General features: G+C 32.6%; 1 long non-coding RNA gene across 2 annotated transcripts; it reads right to left on the bottom strand.

Moving 5' to 3' along the window:
- Positions 1–1,402: 1,402 nt before the first annotated feature.
- On the bottom strand, positions 1,403–6,328 carry LOC136830031 (uncharacterized). Of its 2 annotated transcripts, XR_010850538.1 has the most exons (4): positions 6,190–6,328; positions 3,420–3,514; positions 2,501–2,646; positions 1,403–1,617 (listed from the first exon to the last, which is right to left on the bottom strand). It is a non-coding gene; the product is annotated as an uncharacterized lncRNA (long non-coding RNA). The 2 variants fall into 2 exon arrangements; XR_010850537.1 differs by having other exon boundaries at positions 2,501–3,514.
- Positions 6,329–6,854: the final 526 nt, after the last annotated feature.

Genomic DNA, 6,854 nt, shown 5'->3' with positions numbered 1-6,854 from the left:
GTCACATGAATGCTTGCACAAGTAGTAGATGATTTCCTGGAGAGAGGAGAACAAAGTTAATGACAGCATAAAACACCGAGATTTTTTTTTTTCTTACAAGGTATTAAAATACAATTAGGTATACCCATAACGTTTATTCTACTATTTTTTGTATTTGAATACTGTTATATTCTATCTCTATTTGTTTGATTTATATTTTAACTATTTAATTTTTTATACAATTTTATGTTCTATTTTATGTATCCATTTATTTTTTATCTTATTTTTGTTTTATTTCTATTTTAACTATTTCATTTTTTGTGCAAGCATCCTCAACTCAGGCTTTTTTTACTAGAAGGGGCACAGAAGGGAAAGGTTATTTTAAACGTGTATTGAAAGTTTGCAAAGTTTAATAAAAAACAAGTTACTGAAATCCTGTTGGGTAAAGCTACAGTAATTATGTAATAGAAATTATTGTATTGCAAAATTCAGTAAGCAAAAATAAGTGGGAGAGATTTCTCAGTTGAAATTTTATTGAGCAAAATACAGTTATTATTATTATTATTATTATTATTATTATTATTATTATTATTATTATTATTATTATTATTATTATTATTATTATTATTATTATTATTATTGTTGTTGTTGTTGTTGTTGTTGTTGGGCCATCATCCTCTAAAACGACACGACTTACTGTTAAAATTGTTAGTTCATTCAAACCAACTCAAAAGTCGTAGTTGCAAAAAAAGAAAATAACATTTACTTTTACCCTAATAATTCTTTCATTCCTTAAATATTCTCTACTCTAGTGTTCATATTCAAGAAACAAAATGTAAGTAAAAAATGGTACTCCTTATCTGAATACAATCCCCCAAAAAAGCTGTAAAAGGAATTCATATTAATACTTGAACACTCACCATCCTCCAGTATGTTTCAAAGGCATGTCTGCTGAGTAGGTCCTTCTCTGCCCCGTGTTTATTTTTGGGGGTCTCCTACCAACCCACAGTTGGTCCATCTGGCAGGTCCATCTTTGCCAGTTGACAGGGTCCCCTACCAGCCCTCAATCGTCCACCTGGTAGGTCCATCTTTGCCAGTTTTGGGGGTCTCCTGCCAGCTTTCAATTGGGGTCCATCTTTGCCAGTTTTGAGGGTCCCCTATCAGCCCTCAATCGGTCCACCTGGTAGGTCCATCTTTGCCAGTTTTGAGGGTCCTCTACCAGCCCTCTATTGGTCTATCTGGCAGGTCCATCTTTGCCAGTTTACAGGGTCCCCTACCAGCCCTCAATCCGTCCACCTGGTAGGTCCATCTTTGCCAGTTTTGGGGTCTTGCCAGCTTTCAATTGGTCCATCTTTGCCAGTTTTGAGGGTCCCCTCAGCCCTCAATCGGTCCATCTGGTAGGTCCATCAATCCGTTTAGGTCCATCTTTGCCAGTTTTGGGGGTCTCCTGCCAGCCCTCAACTGGTCCATCTGGTAGGTCCATCTTTGCCAGTTTAGACAACGACCATCTCTAGCAATGAAGACCGCAAACCTCAGCATTTGCGGTGGGTCTGGTGTTAATGCTTCAAAAATGCATCGTTTTCAGATGAAATTAAAAACTGCTCGTTCATTTCGGTGTCTCGAAGTAAATTAGCAGGTCTGCAAGAGAAATCCGGTAATTAATTATATACAGATACACAGATAACTGATTAAACTTAATTTACTCAGTTTTAATATATTTTTTGTAAACATTGCTCGTGGAATGACCGTTTCATATCATGTTTATTATCCAGCAGGAGGCAAGCTTTGTACATCAGTCTATTTTCTGAGGATGAATCTGTTATATATATATATATATATATATATATATATATATATATATATATATATATATATATATATATATATATATTATATATATATATATATATATATATATATATATATATATATATATATATATATATATATATATATATATATATATATTATATATATATATATATATATATATATATATATATATATATATATATATATATTATATATTATATATATATATATATATTATATATTATATATATATATATATTATATATTATATATATATATATATATATATATATATATATATATATATATTATATATATTATATATATATATATATATATATATATATATATATATATATATATATATATATATATATATATATATATATAGTATATATATTATATAACCTTTTATTTGACCCAACGTAATCAATCTAGCTTTAATTTACATAAATACATAAACAAAATACGATTGTAACATTTACTTTTACACTTTCGGTTCTGTAGAAACTATAAAACCCTATTTCAAAACTAATTTCATACTTGTATGTACGTGACATAGAGCATAAGCTTCCACTGACGTCATTACTAACTGCAAGATTTATTCATTAAGAAATAAAACCCAGATTTTTTGCTACTGTAACGACCCTTTAGCTATTGAAGGGTTTAAAGAGTTGATTGTACCCAGCTTTAAAAACTCAGAACTTACCAGTTTATAATATCAGGGCAAACTATCTCCTCAGTCGTTGCCTTGATGTTGAACTGGGAGCTATGGTCACTTTGGTACCAAGTTTTGATACAGGCATAAGTCAATTCCATACATCTATAGAGGCGATTCGATACAACCGTACAAACCTAAGAATGTCGATTCAATGGTAATACTTCTTTAAGTAACTTAGGACAGAATTGTCACAAAATGAATTTTGATTTCTTCAAACGTCTACAATTTTTTTTTTTATTTAAACTCTACCTTTTGCATTACATTTAAGCAATTATTCAAGTTTTTTTATTTAAACAATCTTTTGCATTACATTTTATCAATTAATCATCCAGCAATTATACACAAACTTATTTTTTATGACTAAAAACAGTTGATTTAGATATCTTAAGTTCTCTAACTCTCCTGACTTACTTAGCAATTCTGCGATTCTGTCTCTATGGTTAACTTATTCATTTCAGAGTTTAGAAAGGTTATCAATAACTTGATCTGATGCTATAGTAAACATATTTCAAAGTCAAAGGACGCAATTGCAAGTTTTACTGAGCAGTTCCTAAACACTGACGAAAATAAATACGCGTTAGCATCAATAATTAAACTTATCACGTTTTTTTCGCTTTCACTAAGATAAACCAAAAACTGACAGTTACAGCTTTCACTAAGCTAATCCAAAAACTCTGACTGTTATAGCTTTCACTAAGCTAACCCAAAAACTGACAGTTACAGCTTTCACTAAGCTAACCCAAAAACTCTGACAGTTATAGCTTTCACTAAGCTAACCCAAAAACTGACAGTTACAGCTTTCACTAAGCTAACCCAAAAACTGACAGTTACAGCTTTCACTAAGCTAACCCAAAAACTGACAGTTACAGCTTTCACCAAGCTAACCCAAAATCTCTGACAGTTGTACCGAGAGATCTTAAGAGTTGTATCGAATAGTCTTTATCGATGTAACAAAATTGAATTTGAACCCAAACGACCGTGGGCCATGAAGCCAAGTTTTGCCTGAAAAGCAAATAAATCTGTATAAATTACTTTTTAGGGAAAGGTTTCTCAAATATGCAAATAATATAACTTGCATTTTAATAGTTTTATCTATTTATTCATTTATTAATTTATTTTTTTATTTTTTAATATAACCTTCACTTCTTAATGAACACCATAATATTGCATTTTAATAGTCAATAGCAATAACAATAATAATAATAACAATAATAATAATAACAATAACAATAACAATAACAATAACAATAACAATAACAATAACAATAACAATAACAATAATAATAATAATAATAATAATAATAATAATAATAATAATAATAATAATAATAATAATAATAATAATAATAATAATAATAATAATAATAATGATTAGGGATGACTAAACCTCCAGTTGCGAAGGCATGGAACTAAATAACTCCTTTGGATATATAGCTGTGGGAAAATGATGATGATGGCAGTTTCCTACATCGCCTTAAAGTATTGAATTATTGGACAACTCAAGTGTTTCAAGTGCTTAATGATAAGCACTTGAAACACTGAGTTGTTCTTAAAAATGCCAGTTACCTAAGGTGACGAGCAGTTACTCATATCTAAACTGACTACCAAAATCAATATATGAGCCTAAACAGCTAAATTCGTTTTTTTTTTAATGAGAACTTATCCTTGAAAATGTCAATTACCTAAAATGAAGAGCAGTTACTTAAATGTAAGTGAAGCGCCAGCATTAAATGCAATTTAAAATAGAGATACGATTTTTAATCACACCATTCCACAGGGAGGACTGTTTGCATATGCAGTTTGCCTTCGTCCACTAAACCTTAAAGGGCAAGGGTATGATGATTTCAACAAATGCCCTTCACTGCCTTGACACAAGATGCCACGGGGATTTGTAATGATTCTTTGCCCTGTGGTGTCAATTCAAATTTTCAAATGACTGCAGTACTATCTAAAAATCACAAGAGAAGTCTACTTTAGTTTCATATTTCTTCTGTATTCAAGTTACAGAATATTTCCCTATATTTAAGTCAGAAGTAAACACGTGAATTTTATAAATAAATCCTAGGTTTGTTAAATAAATCCTAGGCTTGTTAAATAAACCCTAGGTTTGTTAAATAAATCCTAGGTTTGTTAAATAAATCCTAGGTTTGTTAAATAAATATTGGGTTTGTTAAATAAATCCTAGATTTGTTAAATAAATCCTAGGGCCATCCCAGGTTTCCTAAAAATATAAACTAAATAAAGCTACTTCAGTTCGTAAACGAGAACTCCAAATGGAAATTAAAACTGTCGTGAGGTTTAACAGCCTGTGACTGTTTTTGAGCGATTATAAAATTGGAATCCATTGTTTCCCGAACCAAGATAAACTCGTGACTTGTGATTGATAAAAATAGTTTTATTTAGGTACGTACTTCAAAAAGCACCCCAAAACAGACCTTCGTATATGACAAGTTATTGTAAAGGCTTTACATTTTTACAGTTAACGCAAGCAATTGGCCTTCCATTCTACCGTTCCTCAGTCGAATTCCTTGTTTTCTTACACTAATAGACTTAGTCTTCTAATACCATCTGCTAAACCTATTTATTCTATTCAAAACTGGGTGCCTGGATGAATTTGGTTCATGGCTACATATTTAAATGAATCCTGTTTCCCTAAATCTTCAGAAGTTCAAGCAAGAAAGTGGTTCACCTTTGATAGCTTAGAATAGAACAGAACATAATTTAGGCCAAAGGCCCAGCACTGGGACCCATGAGTTCATTCAGCGCAGAAATATTAACTGACAGTCGAAAGGTCTGAAAGGTGTAACAGGAGGAAAACCTCAAAGCAGTTGCACTATGAATCAATTTTTAGGAGAGGGTTGAGGAAAGTAAGATGGAGGAAAGAGAATATGAACGGAGGTACAGTAAAAGGAATGAAAGAGGTTGCAGCTAGGTGCCGAAGGGACGCTGCAAAGAATCTTAAGTAATGCCTACAGCACACTGCATGAGGTGCACTGACGCCACTAACCCTCTATGGTGCACCTTTGATCATGGCTGTTCCCTTAACTACAGCAAAAGGGAATTAAAATTACGAATTCATTTTTCCCGGAATTTCTTTACTTCAGTCACCAACGTTACCTTTCAAGAAGAGAAACTGGTATATTTAAAAGTATACCACTTTTTTCATGGATTTTTCGTCGTCAGGGATGAAATTTAGGGCCTAGCCTATACCATCTGAGGTCTAGTTACCATCTGAGGTCTAGCCATCAGATTTTCACCACTATCATTCAGCCCTGAAATAATGTTTATTGTAAACTGCACTTCTCACAAACTTATGTTTGGGGTTTTAGAGCATAGTCTAGATCATGAGCTCTTTGTATACGCTACTAGGATGAGTCCAGACGTCCATATCAGGCTTATCATGCCCATTCTAGACTTAACACTCACCATACAACTTTTACCGTTGATCCTAAGCTTCACTGACTTTCGAGAGGCCCAGAATTTACTTCCAAAAAATTTTGGAAAATATACAATGGCCGCCCAGTTCCGGCCTTCAACATGCTATAAAACCAGTGTCTAAACTACACAAAACCTCAAGTTCCGCAACTACAAACATCCTTTCGTAGGACATATTTGGGATATCCGGCGATTATTCAAACCTCCAACGTCAATAAAGCTAAGAATGTGAGAAAACCAACCTGAAACTCCTTGTTCTTAATTTTTACGAATGGAGGTCCTTCTACTGCTCGTCTTCATGATCCAAATAACACTAAACTAAACTCAGTAGTCTTTCTGAAAAGCTCTGCCGAAGGACTGGATTGGTCAGTCAAAGCCCTCTACTTTTAACCCAACGTTTCCATCGCCCTCTCTGATTGGCTGAAAACTCCGGGTTTCGCCCGTTTCTGTCGCCCTCCCTGAGTGGCTGAAAACCCTGGGTTTTGCCAAAGAGTCTTTGCAAGGGATTCTACGATTGGTTGGTGGAACGGGAACCGATTATTTTGCTAAAAAATTATCATTACCTTCAGCATTTAACGTATATACGAAGAATTTATGAAATATAAACACGTAAATATGAAAATAGAGAACCAATTAATATATAAATAAATACAAAAGGGGGAATATAGAATGTAAGGAAAAAGAGAGTTGTCAAAATGTGAAGGAACGTAATCTGAACTGTCCCAGACATACATACATACATACATACATACATTACATACATACATACATACTAAGTGTGATTGCGCTTGTACAAGCTCATAAATATATGCAAATATACATAATCAAATACATATATAAATACAAGTTCATGTGTATCTAAACGTATGTGTAAATGAATACATATATACATACGTGTGTGTGATAT

Source organism: Macrobrachium rosenbergii, chromosome 46, assembly GCF_040412425.1.
Source record: "Macrobrachium rosenbergii isolate ZJJX-2024 chromosome 46, ASM4041242v1, whole genome shotgun sequence".
Lineage (NCBI taxonomy): Eukaryota > Metazoa > Arthropoda > Malacostraca > Decapoda > Palaemonidae > Macrobrachium > Macrobrachium rosenbergii.
The sequence above is the reverse complement of the archived record's forward strand: the minus strand, read 5'-3'. Positions and strand labels throughout refer to the sequence as shown.